This window comes from Diabrotica virgifera, chromosome 9 (assembly GCF_917563875.1).
Source record: "Diabrotica virgifera virgifera chromosome 9, PGI_DIABVI_V3a".
NCBI lineage: Eukaryota > Metazoa > Arthropoda > Insecta > Coleoptera > Chrysomelidae > Diabrotica > Diabrotica virgifera.
The window spans coordinates 217366455-217383786 of NC_065451.1; positions in this window are offsets into that span (position 1 = coordinate 217366455).

Here is a 17332-nt window from a genome sequence, read left to right on the forward strand (position 1 = left end):
ATTATACACAGATTATACAACATATGACAGAAGCTCGAAACAAATGACAATCGATGAAAAGCCCTATATTTAATCAATAAGTACCTCAAAATATTCCCGATGCAATGTCAAATATTTAAAATTGTCACTGATTGTCAGTGTCTGACATATGCTGACAATATTATATTCGGCTGAGTGCGTTGTAAGACAAAGATAGATTTGGAAAATATTACCACCGCATTGTGTTCATTTTTTTCGAATCCTGAAAAAACCAATAAATAATTTTGAAAAATTTTAACGCAGAATGAAAGATTAAATTATTACCGAGGGCCGAAAGTCCCTTAGAATAACTAAAAAGTTTATTTTGAATGAGAGATTTGAAATTAAAAATCACACTAAATTTTCTCTTAGTTTTTCACCCCTGTAACTTATTTAAATAAACATTATAGAAGTTCTCAGGGACTTTCGGCCCTCGCTAATAACGTAATCTTTCTTTCTGCGTTTAAATTTTTCAAAAATACTTATTAGTTTTCTCAGGATTCGAAAAAAATGAATCCCCATTTGAATAGCATTGCAGCCGAAAATACGTACCGATCCTCTTAAATAAAATGTGGTTCCTTACTAAGTAAAAGGGTGTTTTATCTAAAAATTTAAAAACTATTTTGACCCTCTCCAAATTCTACGCCACTGGCGGAATTACTATTTTAGTTCAATTTTTGGATTCTCCAATACTTTCTATGAATATAATATACTCTTCATTCGTAACGATAAAGTCATTAGTTTTCGAGATCTTTAAAGTTAAAAATGAAACGACACGGTTATTTTGATTAATGTATTGTCGCTTCATTTTTAATTTTAAATATCTCAAAAACTAATCATTTGATCGTTACGAATGAAGAGTATATTATTTACATAAAAAGTATTGGAAAATCAAAAAATTACACTAAAAAGCAATTTCGTCAGTGGCGTAGAATTTGGGAAGGGTCAACCAGCCACTATCCCCTGTCGTGCGCCTCTGGTAGTAGCTATAAACGTTTATTTATCTTAATTTAGTAGGGTGTACAGTACCTACACTTTCTGCCAAGTATGATAAGGATACGCCAAATAATTTTAAAGTACTGGGTACAAATAATTTTTAAATTTTAATCATATGAATCATATCATAAATTAATCAAAATAACTGTGCCGTTTCATATTTAACTTCAAATATCTCGAAAACTAATGACTTTATCGTTACCAATGAAGAGTATATTATTTACGTAGAAAGTATTGGAGAATCTAAAAATGGCACTAAAATAGTAATTCCTCCAGTGACGTAGAATTTGAGAAGGGTCAACCATTCACTATCCCCTGTCGTACGACTCTGGTAGTAGATATAAACGTTTGTTTATCATAATTTAGTAGAGTGTATAGTAGTCGCACTTCCTGTCAAGTATGAAAAGGATAATTTGAGTAATTTTAAAATGCTGACCAAAAATAGTTTTTAAATTTTTAGATAAAACACCCTGTAACTCAGTAAGGAACCACATTTTATTTAAGTGTTTTAGGATAAATCTTCATATTTTGTGCTAAGGTTTCTCCAGTTACTATATGGACAATTATTAATGAAACACCCTGTATACCTAGCAGGTCAATAAAGATTTTTTATTCAGTCAATGGTGTGAGTACTGTCAGTTAAATAGTAACGTGTGGCCTAACTTTTACATACATACCTACTGTGGCAAATGTATTATATTTTTCAAAATTTTGGAATGCGTTTAAATCGTAGAACAATTTTAACTTTTGATTTTAATACAGATTTCAATCCTCTACAAATACTCTCTCATGAATTTTGATGTAAAATAATTAGGGAAGCAGGAATTCAACAGTTTAGAATTTTACATTGAGTTTCCTATGGCCCGTTTTACGATTCACCACCTGGTGTAGGTACTAATAGTCCATTGAAATGTTACATTTTTTATGTCTATTTTATGTCTATTTTTATGTCTATAGAGTCATTTTATGTCTTAGAGTCATCTGGTGCATGCAAGAATAGAGTTTTCTGCGCTAAGATCGAAAACTTCGAAGATCTCAAATATTGAATAACAATCGAGTTAGATCATCAGTGAAGATCTTGCTCCAATTATTTATTGTTTTAATTTTTAATTTCCTATATTTTTTATTTCTCTATCTCTTTTATTCTACTTATATTCGAAATCATTGAAAAATATTAGCTAAATCACTTTGATTTTGCGACGTATTCGAACACTCTTCTTATTACTTAGTTTCCAAAAGGACAGCGAATCCCTATCATAAAGAAATAAAAAGATTGATTTAGTATAATATTCCCGGTGTCGCCGTTGTTAGAACCATCCGATCCGATAGTATTTTTCTCTTTCTACTGCATATATTAGGTATCCATTTGAAAAATTTACACCCGTCATAAACTTCCTTTACCGTATAATATTGGAAATTGGAGAAAAATTGGATAAAGTCCTTTCATTTTATTTCGAGATAATAACACACGCAGCTCTGAAAATACAGGCACGCTTGATTATTTTTCAATTACATAGAAATGTAAAAGAAATAAAAAATTATGTTTAAAGATACAGAAGAACAATATCTATCAATATTATTACAAGAATTATATTATGCTAATATATGAAATAATAGAAGATGTGGAATCGCTACAACTAGGATACAGACTCGGTCACAGCAGGATCAGTCATCATTCTCTTTGCCTTATCCCCACACGGGGTCGGCTTCTCCACACAATTCTATCTTGGGTCATATCAATGTTAATGCCCTTTACCAACAAGTCCTGCCTTATCGTCTCCCCAGGTCGTCTTTGGTCTTCCTCTCCTACTCCTTCTAAGCCTACTCCTCTACTCATCCATCTAAGCATTCTCATTTTCGCCACATGCATTCGTTGTTCCTCTTTCTTTTTCACTGCCCAACATTCAGTTCCGTGCCGGTCTTATGGCTGTTTTATAGAATTTTCCCTTCCGCTTCATTGGACTTTTTCTGTCACACAACACACCACTCTCTTCTTTCCACTTCAGCCATCCAGCCCTAATTCTACTGCATGCATCTCCATCTATTTCTCCATTACTCTGTAATACCGATCCTAGGTACTTAAAACTATTGCTGTTCACAATTATTTCACCATCCAAAGATACCATTTTATTTGTAGTAACTCCATCTTTAAATGAACATTCCAAATACTCTGTTTTTGTCCTACTAAGTTTTAAACCTTTTTCCTCCAGAGCTTGTCTCCACTGTTCCAGTTTTGTTCTAAGTCTCTTTCACTATTTCCTATTAACACTACATCATCAGCAAACATTAGGCACCATGGAATGATACCCTGTAGTTTCGCTGTTATCTGGTCCAAAGCCAAATTGATTCTCGGATATTTCGGTCTCTTCACGTATCCGTCTATCAATTACTCTTTCCCATATTTTCATGGTGTGGCTAAGCAGTTTTATAGCCCTGTAGTTTGTACATTCTTGTATGTCTCCCTTGTTTTTGTAGACAGGTACTAATATACTGCTTCTCCATTCGTCTGGCATTTGTCCAACTTCCATAATTCTATTAAATAGACCTGATAGCCAACTTATTCCTGTCTCTTCCAATGCTCTCCATACTTCCCCAGGAATGCCATCTAGTCCGACTGCTTCCCCTTTTTTTATTTTTTGAAGCGCTTGAGCCACTTCCTCGTTTGTTATTCTGGTAACCATTGCTGTTACTGTCTCCGTTAACTCCACAGGCTGTCTGTTAAATTCTGCATTTAATAAACTGTCAAAATACTTTCTCCATCTCTTTTTGACATCCTTTTCGTGAACTAGTATTTTATTATTTGCATCTCGGATACATCTAATCTGATTAAAATATCTTGCTTTCTTTGCTCTCTGTTTGGCTATTTTATATATCCTTGCTTCGCCTTCCCTGGTATCAAGTTGATCGGATAGGTTTGAATACGCTTCTGCTTTAGCTTTTGCTACTGCTACTTTCGCTTCCTTTTTGGCGACCATATAGTTTTGAAGATCTATGTCCGATCTGGTTTCTTGCCACTTTTTATATAATTTTCCCTTCTCTTTTATTTTTCCTTATACTTCATTTGACCACCACCAGCAGGATCAGTATAGTGTGCAAATGATGTAGCCCTGATTGCAGAAGATGGGGATGACCTACAAAGACAACTTTATCGATTCTACTAGCATGTGACGACTCAACATGAACATATCCACGCAGAAAACAAAATGCATTACCATTGCGAAAGATTCAATTAGATACAAGCTCGTGGTAGTGGGGAGGAAACCCATAGAACAGCTAAACCAGTTCAAATATCTAGGTGTAGATTTATCAAGTTATCATGATCCAACCAGAGACCTAAGAGGGCAAACAAACAAGGCCGCAGTCATGTTCGGATGTTTGAGAGCTGTGATCTGGAATATAGTGCAGCCGATATATGAAACAATTGTGCATTTAATGATAGAAGTATATAATTTGGACCACATATACTACACATATAAAGGTTTAAATTTGGATATGAGGCCATCTCAGATTTTGCCTTTTACAAAAATGGCGGGCATTCAAAATGGCGACTATACATATGTGACTAATAGCACGATAACTTTTGAACGAGACGTCAGATTTCAACCAAATTAGGTATATAGGTTCTCTTTTTGATGTACAAGATCGAGGTCTTAAACAGGAAGAATAGGTTTACTAGAAGTTGTGTTTTTGTTGGTTTTTATGTAAAAATATGTTGTTTTTTTTTTCAATTCTTTCACCCTGTATGTATTAGTTTTTCAAAAAGTTAATACAGCCATTAAAAAAATTAAAAAATATTTTTTAGAAAATATTTTGAAGTTTTTAGTTATGTTAATTACCATTTAATAAATGCATAACGTATCTTCACATGTAGATACATATGTGCGGCAGATTCGTGCAAATATAAGAATTATTGTGCATTTAATGGTAGAAGCATATAATTTGGACCACATATACTTACTTCACATGTAAAGGTTCAAGTTTAGATATGAGGCCATCTCAATTTTTATTCCTTTTACAAAAATGGCGGGAATTCAAAATGGCGACTATACTTATGTGACTAATAGCACGATAACTTTTGAACGAGACGTCAGCTTTCAACCAAATTTGGTATGTAGGTTATTTTTTTTTATGAGTAAGATCAAGGCCTTGAACCGGAAGAATCGGTTTACCAGAATTTGTGTTTTTACTGTTTTTTTATGTAAAAATATGTTATCCCTTTTTCAATTTTTTGAAAAAAACAAGAGTGTAAAAATGTTTTTAGGAAATATTTTGAACTTTTTAGTTATGTTAATTACCATTTAATAAATGCATAACGTATGTTCACAAGTTCACATGTACCCATGGGCGGCAGATTCATTTTGAATGCCCGCCATTTTTGTAAAAAATAAAATCTGAGATGGCCTCATATCTAAATTTGAATCTTTGTATGTGTAGTATGTGTGGTCCAAATTAAATGCTTCTACCATTAAATGCACAATATTTCTTATATTATTATTTGCACGAATCTGCTGCATAGAGGTACCCACATATATGAAGATACGTTATGCATTTAATAAATGATAACTAATATAACTAAAGAGTTCAAAACATTTCCTAAAAAATATTTTTGCGCTCTTTTCAACGCCGGTACTACCTTTTTGAAAAATTAATATATACAGGGTGAAAGAATTGAAAAAATAAAAAAACATATTTTTACAAAATAATCAGGAAAACACAACTTCTGGTAAACCGATTCTTTCGGTTTAAGAGCTCGATCTTATACATCAAAAAAAGAACTTATATACCAATTTTGGTTGAAATCGGACTCTGCGTTCAAAAGTTATCGTGCTATTAGTCACATATGTATAGTCGCCATTTTGAATGCCCGCCTTTTTTGTAAAGGGCCAAATCTGAGATGGCCTCATATTTAAGTTTGAACCTTTGTATGTGTAGTATATGTGGTCCAAATTATATACTTTTACCATTAAATGCTCAATAATTCTTATAAGATTTGCACGAATTTTCCGCACATAGGTCCATGTGAAGATAAGTTATGCATTTATTACATGGTAATTAACATAACTAAGAAGTTCAAAATATTTCCTAATTTTTCGCTCTTTTCAATGCCGGTATCACCTTTTTGAAAAATTCATATATACAGGGTGAAAGAATTGAAAACAAAAACAACATATTTTTACATAAAAATCAGGAAAAACACAACTTCTGGTAAACCGATTCTTCCGGTTCAGGAGATCGATCTTATACATCAAAAAAGAACCCATATACCAAATTTGGTTGAAGTCGGACTTTTCGTTTAAAAGTTATCGTGCTATTAGTCACATATGTATCGTCGCCATTTTGAATGCCCGCATTTTTGTAAAAGGTAAAATCTGAGATGGCCTCATACCTAATTTTGAACCTTTATATCTGTAGTATATGTGGTCTAAATTATATGCTTCTATCATGAAATGCACAATTCTTATATTTGCACGAATCTGCCGCACTAAAAACCCATATATGAGAATGGACAGCAAAGTTAGAATTTATAAAACTAGCGACAGACCTGTTATGATCTACGGTATTGAATCAAGAGAAGACACCAATAAAACCAAAAGCATGCTACGAACAGCCGAGATGAAGACACTAAGAGCAATAGCAGGAAAGACAAAAGATAAGAAGGGATAGAATACGAAACAACATCATCAGGGAACAATGTGGCATGCAAGATGTAGTAAGATGGGTCAGGCAAAGACGAATAGAATGGTTCAATCATGTAAAAAGAATGGAGGAGCACAGACTACCAAGAATTGCTCTAGAAGGAAAACCAGCAGGCAAGCGTCCACCGGGGAGACCACCAAAAAGATGGAGAGATATCTGGCAGTATACCTCTCAAGAATTACTTCAACGTCGGAATTAACAGATCGACATATCTACAACAAGTATAAGCAGAAGAAGATTTCAAGAATTAATATTATAATTAAACTCACCAGGCTTCCGGGTTGAACTGCCTTGATATTCATGGGACCGAGCTTTCTCTGTGCAGTGAACAATGTGGTGTCTGGGGACTCAGGAGACCGAGACCCCGGAAGCCCTAAAGACGACGCCAGAGAAGACGTCGAAAACTCGGCCATGTGAATATATGCGGGGTTCAACCCGGATGCCTGGTGAGTGTAATTTTAATATTAATTGTTTAAAAAATATTGCTTTTATATTCTGCTATAAATACTGGATAATTATTATTATGTAAGAACCCTTATGCATTCCTACTTAATGGGAACTTCAAAATAAAAACACTTTACAGCTGCAATTTTATTATACAGAAAATACAAGGGTACATTCAATTTTGTAATACTTAATCCATAGTTCTCTAATTTATACATAAATTAATATTTCTTTATTCACTTAACTTCCAAAGACATAACAAAACAACGAAGAATAGAAAATAAATCTTTATATTTAATTATTGGTCTATATACAAAAACTATCACAACATCTAATTCAGAATTGAATTTATATTAATATCACAGGTAATAAATTAAAAATACAATTGTTTTTTGTCTAAGTGGCTATTTTGTCGATATTTTATAGGGCGTAGGCGTAAAATTTCGCACCAATATCTTTTAAATACGTTCATTTTTTTCGAATCATGCGGAAAATAATAATATAAGTATCTCTGAAAAATTTAAACACAGAAAGAAAGATTACATTATTAAAAAACCAATACAGAAGTAAAAACTTCGAGATGTATTCTGGTATAAAATCGTTTATTTAAAAACTATAAAATGTCATCGATTGCAGAACGTTTTCGTTCTAAACAGAACATCTTCAGTGCATCCTGCCGAGTATTTTGAAACTAGCACACCGTAAATAGTGTTAACATCATCATATATGGTTTACATAATGTAATATGTTAAAATGTTATGACTACAAGTCGATGTTAATGGATAAAGTGGAACACATGCTAAAAGGGTGCCATGGTTCCCTGCTCGAAGATACTAGGTACTTGCCAATTCAATGGGCACAGACCAACTGAGAAATTATGAAGTGGATATACCAACTATATCCACTTGGTATATCCACTTCATAATTTCTCAGTTGGTCTGTGCCCATTGAATTGGCAAGTACCTAGTATCTTCGAGCAGGGAACCATGGCACCCTTTTAGCATGTGTTCCACTTTATCCATTAACATCGACTTGTAGTCATAACATTTTAACATATTACATTATGTAAACCATATATGATGATGTTAACACTATTTACGGTGTGCTAGTTTCAAAATACTCGGCAGGATGCACTGAAGATGTTCTGTTTAGAACGAAAACGTTCTGCAATCGATGACATTTTATAGTTTTTAAATAAACGATTTTATACCAGAATACATCTCGAAGTTTTTACTTCTGTATTGGTTTTTTAAACTATGGTATACAGCCAACTATTGGGATTTTCCCATTGATTTTTTATTACATTATTAGATAGGGCCGAAAGTCCCTTAGAATAACCAAAAATTTTCTTTTTAATAAGATATTTGAAATTAAAAATCACATTTTCTCTTTTTTTTTCATCCCTGTGACATTAAAACATAGATTATACAAGGTTTCGGGGACTTTCGGTCCTCGGTAATAATGCAATCTTTCATTCTTCGTTTAATCTTTTCAAAAATACTTATTAGTTTTCTCAGGTTTCGAAAAAAATTAATGCATGAAAACACATATTGGCGCGAAATTTTCCGCCTACGCCCTTAAGGTGATTAAAAAATTCGATATTACTTTCCCTTTTTCCCTAAAATTTTTTCACTTCTTGTGATGAAAAATTACGATTCTGAAAATTGCAGTTTTTGAAAATTTCGTCACAAGAAAATGAAAAATGCAGGAAAAACAATATTGACTATTTTTCAACCACATTAAACAGGCATACCTAAGAGTACAATTAATAAAATTTATGTAACTTGACGTTGTGTTTTATATTTATAATGAATTTGTGTCACGATTTATTTCTGGGATAATAATATGGTTGTTAAATAAATTTTGTATGACTTTAACACCTATCAGGTACACAACTAGCGCAGACAAAAGAAATAGAGGTTCATTAGAATCAATAATAGTCCAGACAAAAATAAAGTATTTCTGTGAGTTTGACCCAAGTGTGTTACAATTTTTAATAATGACGAACGTATTAGAAATACGGGGGTGTAAGAGTGTGTTATAGAGGTAGTATCTTTTATTGGAACGGCCACATCAAACGTCATCGAAGGGAGATTGTTTTTTGATAACTGGTCCTCATAAGGCACTCAACTCTCACTTATGGCTCCACGTGCCACATCCCGGGCAACTGCATTGGTCTGCAGGCTAAACTAAGTGAGAGTAGCCAGACATGGTGATATGTTGGACAGTAGCAGCAGACTGTTACAAAACTGACCATGCGGCGAGAATGATAGCCACAGAAACGGCACACATACAGCGGTGCAGAAGGCAAAGGGAAAGGAAACCACTGCACTATTTTCCCAAGAGAATTTCTTCTCATAACGATGACAATGTCGGTAAGTGAAGATGGAATGTGTAGCGACCCGACTTACGCTCGGCGCAATCTCGGTTCCGGGTCGGATGGTGTGAAATTTGCTACCGGCTGCCAAGGTGTGAGGGACCAGGCACCTGGCAGAAATTGTGAGACTGAATCCAAATTTTCATTAAATTTAAGAAAATGTCAGCGAATTGGTACATGGAACGTCCAAGGACTAATCCAAAACCCTGGAAAGTTACACATAATTGAAAAAGAAATGGCAGACCACAATCTTTCGGTACTCAGACTCTCAGAAACTCACTGGAGAGGTAAAGGGCATTTTAAAACAACTGCTGGCAACGTCGTCTATTTTTCAGGCCCAGATAACAAAAGTACAAATGGAGTGGCAATAATTGTACCCTCTAAACTTACCGACTGCGTAATTGGATATGATACTATTGATGACAGGATAATATCCCTTAAAATGAGAATATCCACCAATACCCTACACCTTGTCCAGGTATACGCTCCTACAACAGCTGCACAAGAAGAAGACATCAACAGGTTCTATGGTCGTCTAGAAGAAACTGTTCGCGCTATTCCGAATCGTTAACTCATCATAATTTTAGGAGATTTTAACGTCAAAGTGGGGTCATCTAATGAAAATATTGAAGGAGTGCTGAGCAAAAATGAACTGGGACACAGAAATGAGAATGGCCGTCTAGTGGAGTTCTGTGTAGAACAACATCTTACAATAACAAACACGTTATATCAACATCACCTACAGAGATTATACAGATGGCGCAGCCCAGATGGGCGAACAAGAAATCAAATAGACTACATCCTAATAAGATCAAGATGGAAGTCGTCGGCCATCAACTGTAAAACATATCCTGGCGCAGACTGTGGAAGCGATCATCAACTCCTGGTATTGAACGTTCGACTTCGTTTTAAAATCCCCAAAAGAAGAACCCAGAGAAAAGTCATGTCTCTAAATCCATCAAAAATTAGTGACTTCCAACAAAACCTAGAATAAGCTCTTTCTTTAGACAAGTAGATAGTGACCCTGAGAACATTTGGATCTATCTCAGAGATAAGGTAATCGCGGTTGCAAAAGACTGTGAGGCAGCGGTTTCCACTGGCCGTAAGCCATGGATATCCGATAATACGTGGACTATGATTCAACGCAGAAAAGAACATAAAACTAGATACGGAACAAACGATGAATACAGAGCGTTATCGAAAGAAATCAGAAAACAGTGCCGCAAAGATAAAGCTGATTACCTCTCTCAAATATACAGAGAGATAGAGGAACATGGCTGTCGAAATGAACCGAGGGATTTATTCCAGAAGATCAAACTCCTTACCAGAGAATTTAAACCTCAAACGTGGTCTGTAATAGATAAGGAACTTAATCTAAAGACCGACACTGACGAAATATTGAAAAAATGGCGAAACTACTGTGGAGAGCTATATAAAAATAAGGAGGTATCAGCAGAAAATCAGTGGCCATCTCACTACATTAGAGAACCTACTGTCTTACTCGCTGAAGTCAGGGATGCAATTAAATCACTAAAGAGAAATAAATCCCCAGGCATTGATTCAATACCATGTGAAATACAACAGTTACTAGGTGACAAAGGATTACATATCATTCATTTTATCTGTGTCGCTGTTTGGAATTCAGGACAATGACCATCTGATTGGTGTACCTCAATTTATATCCCGCTCGCTACACAAAAAAGGAACTACTCCAATTTAAGATTTGCTAATGACACTACACTTATAGCAGCAAATGAGCAAGAAATGTTTGATCTCCTGCGAAGAGTTGAGTACGAAAGCAATAACGTTGGTCTAAAAATCAATAAAGCTAAGACAAAAATAATGGTGGTCGACAGATTCGACACTATTCAACTGACTAACATGTTACAAGAATGCCAGATAGTAAACACCTTTGTCTATCTCGGGTCTAGTATAACTAAAATAATAATATTAATAAAAATAGCGAAAGGTCTTCATATCGACGATATAAATATAAAAATCTACATCTTCACGAGGTATAAGATGGGTAATATCCAATTGAATAGCCAACCCAAATCATGACCGAATGATTGTCGGTATAAACAATCCCTCACTTGTTAACTAACGGTCTTGGGCGGAAGAGTTGATAAGCAGTAGGGGTCCGGTGATTGACAAATTGACCCAAATTGATAAGAATTCAGAAGCTAAGGGGAAAACAACTGATCAAAGGTTTATGTGACCCAAACGATCCGGCAGGGAAGATACAACTTACTTAGAGCGCAGGTCCTTAATTGTCGAAACTCTCTTGTAGAAAAGCGTTTAATAATAAACAAGAAAAGCCCAATACGATTCGAAGCTTGGAATGTTAAGAGTTTATCTAAATAAAAATAGAGAGTTCTCTAAATAAAATTAACAAATTCTTTTCCTCTTTACGAAATAAAAGTTGACCAAATTCATTAGCCATTACATATCTACAAACATTATCAGAGAACTATCTTTGTATCATGATATGTACCTTAACAATTGTACACAAAAGTCTTTATATATCATATAGTTTTAAAGGATTTGACGGGCTCATGAAAAATCCTCTAAAATTATTTTCACTGAAGTTCTCACGCTATACATTTATAAAAATTTCAAACCAATCTTTTCAAATTGATGCAATATTATTTATATTTTTTTACACTGAATATTTTTCAAGTAACACCGAAACATATACACAGATATTCACACTTATGTACAGTCAAAACAATTTAAGTAGCTACTACCCTGCTCAATATAGGGTGGTCCAAAATTGTAAATACAAATATATAAGATTCTTGTTTAGGTTAGCATATTATGATTTGAACAAATTTGGCTTTAATAGTGTTTTCTAAAACTTCTTTTAATTCATTTACATCAACACTCAAATACACAGCGTGTCAACTTAAGTTGGAAACATATGGGAAACTTTCTTATTATTAATTTTACGAAAAAAAGTTATTCTTCACAAATAGTTCTGCATGCTCTAAAACCTAAGATTCAATCATCAGATATCAAATATTATCAATATTATACGAGGTAGGTATGTCGGTATGTCAAAAAATATGAATTATGTTCAAGGGTAAAGCACCTTTATTTCTCTGAATATCGAAAATTCTGATTATGAAAAGTTGTTTGGAAATCAAAACTAAGATCACATATGCAACTACATGCTTCTAATTGAAAAAAAAAATATTTTACAAATTTTTCTCAATTTTATGAATACCCAACATCGTTTTTATTTATTACAAATATGATAACTCTTTTATTATTCATTTTACGAAAAAAAGTTATTCTTCATAAAAAGCTCAGCACGGTCTAAAATCTAAGATACACCTATCTAAGGTATATCTAGATATATCTAAGGTACATATCTAAGGTATATCTAGATATATCTTAAATAGATCACCTATATCCTAGATCACCTATATATAAATGTAAGATATATCTAAGATATATCAACTTTTATTAATTTTATACGAGGTGTGTCAAAAATACGAATTTCGCTCATCAGTATAATAGTACCTTTATATTTCACAATATTTTAATTAAAAGAATGCAATTGCATTTTGAAACATAGTTTTTAATTCTAAACAACTTTTTATAATAACAATTTTCAATATTGTGAAAAATAAATACTTTACTCCTGAGTGAAATTCATAATTTTTGACATACCTCGTACAAAATTAATAAAATGTGATATATGATGGTTGCGTCTTAGGACATACAGAGCATTTTATAAAGAATACCTTTTTTTCGTAAAATTAATAATAAAAGAGTTATCATATGTGTAATAAATAAAAACGAAGTTAAGTATCCATAAATTTGAGAAAAATTTGGAAATTTTTTCTTCAATTAGAAGCATGCAATTGCATATTTGATCTTAGTTTTTAATTAAAAACAACTTTTCATAATAAGAATTTTCGATATTGAGAGAAATAAAGGTACTTTACTCTTGAACGAAATTCACATTTTTTGACATACCTCGCATAAAATTGATAAAATTTGATATCTGATGATTAAATCGTAGATTTTAGAGTATGCAGAACTTTTTATGAAAAATAACTTTTTTTCGCAAAATTAATAATAAAAAGTTTTCCATATGTTTCCAACTTAAGTAGACACGCTGTATATTTGTTACATGACAATACAAAGTTTGGATTCACAACAGTCCAAAATTGCTTACTTCTGCTATCCTGGAGACAAGCGTCTAGCTAGATTCATAATGTGCTCGGAATATATATTGAACAATAATGGGGACACTATACATCCCTGTGGCGCACTTCTTTTTTTATCTTTATGGCGTCTATTAAATGATTACAAATTCGAACAGTTGCATTTTTTAAATTGCATCTGTGCACGATCTTCCAGAGTACGAAAACCCTGTTGTTCATCTGCTAAACTTATCTTCACATCTAAGCTAAACATCATACAAAGGAAATACACTGATAGATAGAAAGAGGAGTGAAGATATTAGAGGACAATGTAACGTACAGTGTATAAACGAATGGACACTAAATAGAAAAAAAGAATGGAACAACCACATAACCAGAATGGAGGAGACACGTGTGGTCAAAATAGCACGAGATAAATCACCAATCGGCAGAAGAAGTATCGACCGACCACGCAAAAGATGGAGTGACAACCTTCCATAGAGGTATCAATCCGCCAATGAACAAGCAGAATTACTTATAAAGAGGAAGACGAAGAAGAAGACATTTTTTAAATAGATATTGTTTATTTTACGTTGGCATCCAATATCTAGACCAAGTGAATTTAATATTTCCATCAGTAGTCCAAGTAATGAAGCTTAAAATAAAAGGACAAAACCTCACAGAAAAATTTTTACAGAATGGATCGATTTGCATGAAAATTTGAGAATAAGTAGTGGATAGTTTAAGGATCAAAATCTATATCATGCCGGGAGGCGCTTTTTTATGGGGGTGGTTGGTCGGAGGTGAAAATTTTTTATTATATTTTGATCACAAAAGATGGTAAAAACGTTCATTCTAAGCAAAAAAGGTCCTATACATTTTTTTGATAAAATTGATAGTTTTCGATTTATTCGCTATCGAACATGTTAGTTTTATATCGAAAAAAATCAATGTTTTTAATAAGTTTTCTGCTAATAATTCCAAAATTTTTCGTTTTATCAAAACAACTTTACTTAACAAAAATGTACCTTTTGAAAAAATAAACAAAACCTTTTTTTATTTTCTTTAAGACCAATAGTAATCGAGCTATACTTTATTATATGTTGGCTCTTCTTCGTTAAATGCTAAATATTGTAGTTTCAAAGTCAAAAGACGGGAAAACTATGTATTTTTCGAGGACAGTTTGTTCAAACTAATTTAAAGTACTTAAAATATCTATCTCCAGAAATAAAAAAAAGTCTCTATCTCAAAAATTAAGTGACTTATAATGAAAATAATGTCAGTTCCCATTTTTTTCAGCGAAAAAGTGATCGCAAGCAACCCCCTAATCACCACCCTAATTAAAATTAGTCATTTACTTTATTTGGTCTTTTTTAATTATGTATTATTAATAGGTTCTAGAAGTTTGACCGGCTTATAATTATTAGTTAAAAAAAGGAGTTAAAAGCGAATACCGAATTTTTGTAGTTTGGAAAAAATTGCCTTTTCTTCAGAATAGCAAGATTAGCTTCAGAGATACGAAAAAATGTTTAAATATGAAATTGTAGCTTATTTAATTCGCAAGAACCTGGTTTGCAAAAATATTTCTACCGCAAAAGTTAAGTGAGCTATTGACAATTAAAACTTGTAATAACATGCAAAAACCACCTTTACCGACCCTTTCAAAGCCACCTCTTTTTGCGACTGAGGATTTTAAAAAGATTTAATATTAATAGACTTATAGATCTTATAAAAACCTACAAAATTATTTTTTATTAAACTTTCTAAGATAAAAAATAAAAAAGTTAAGGTTAAAAAATCAATAAATTTTTTTGAAAAAAAAAAAGGAGAAATCCAATTGGAAGCATAATAATGTAAGGTAGCGGTGTTTTTAGTCATTGGCCTTATTCATTCTTATTTATTTATGTATTATAATAGATTCTAGAAGCTTGACTGACTTAGAAAGATTAGTTTAAAAAAAAACTGGAGTTAAAATTTTTTGTAGTTTGGTAAAATATTCCATTTTCTTCAGAATAGAAAGATTACCATCAGAGATACGAAAAAATATTTCAATATAAGATTGTAGGTTATTCAATTCCCAAGAACTTGGTTTGAAAAAATTTTTTCTACGGCAAAAATTGAGTGAATCCTAAATGAGTAGGTATATCTATATAAAACTAACACTTTTGATAGCGAATAAATCGAAAACTATTAATTTTATCAAAAAATGTATAGAACATTTTTTGCTTAGAATGAACGTTTTTATCAACTTTTGCGGTCATAATATAATAAAAATTTCCACCCCCATGGTAAAAGCGCCTTTCGACATCATATAGATTTTGATCATTGGTCTATCCACTACTTATTCTCAAATTTTCAAGCAAATCGATCCATTCTGTTAAAATTGCGAGGTGAAAAGCTTTGGTTCCTGGCCTATGTGGGTCATGATCTGTTCTATCGAACGCTTTTTGATAATTTCCAAATCTAAATCTGGAAATAAAAATATGCTCAATTTAAATGTATCTAAAGGGAAAATTCTATAAAACAGCCATAAGACCAGCTATGATGTATGGAATTTAATGATAGGCAGTTAAAAAGAAAGAGGAACAACGAATGCATATGGCGGAAATGATAATGCTTAGATGGATGAATGGAGTGAGAAAAAAGAGGAGGAGTGAGAGAGGAAGACGAAAAAAGACCTGGGGAGACAATCGGTCAGGATATGTGGCTAAAGAGGATTGCTTTTGGTATGACCCATGATAGAAACTTATGGAAAAATGTAATTAAGAAAGTTGATCCCCCCCAGGGGTAAAAGCAAAGAGAATGATGATGATATAAAACGTTATAAGCTGTAGAAAAAAGAAAATTAAATTTCAACTGTCATGCAAATTTGTTCAAAGTAATATTTAAAACTGAAGAATCTTATGATACTTCTATAAACAATATCTTAGACTTGTTTAAAAAGTCCCTGAAAAGTCCTTTAAGGGATGCTATTTTAAAAGTTGGCAAATATTAAAAAACTTCAGTATAGTTTATTTTTGAACAAACATTTTAGGCATTCATTTTTCCACTTCTGCATCTTCTCTAGACGTTCACGAGTTTTTTGGTAAACATACCACAGGAAAGAAAGCCAAAAATCAAAAAATTACTGGGCGCTATTTTTTAACTGGAATATCTGGGGGAAATCAATACAAAAGGCGGACGATCTCGTGGGTATCGAAATTTTGGACTTCTCAAAAAAAGTGATTTAAAAAAAATTAAGGGCTGAATTAAATGGGTTGAATATATAATTTTAAATAGATAAACGGCAACATAGTAAAAATTGAGCGTTGTTCTTTATCTTTGTTAATTTTTATTACATCAACCTTTATAGAGGCCTTTCAGATAACTATTATTTTAAATTAAAAAAACAAAATCGATATTTTTCTTCTTGTAAAAATATCTCGAACGAAGCCTCGTGGTTGTAATTTGTTCTCATGTTTTAAATTACCATTTTTATTATTAATAATTAATAAATACATAAATTATTTATTCTTATACATTACAATTGTAAACTAATAGTTCTATAAAAAATATAATAAATTTTTAAAAAGTAAGTATAAATTAATAATATTAATATGTACGCAATACAAAAGTAGATTATAATAATTATACTCTTACAATTTAT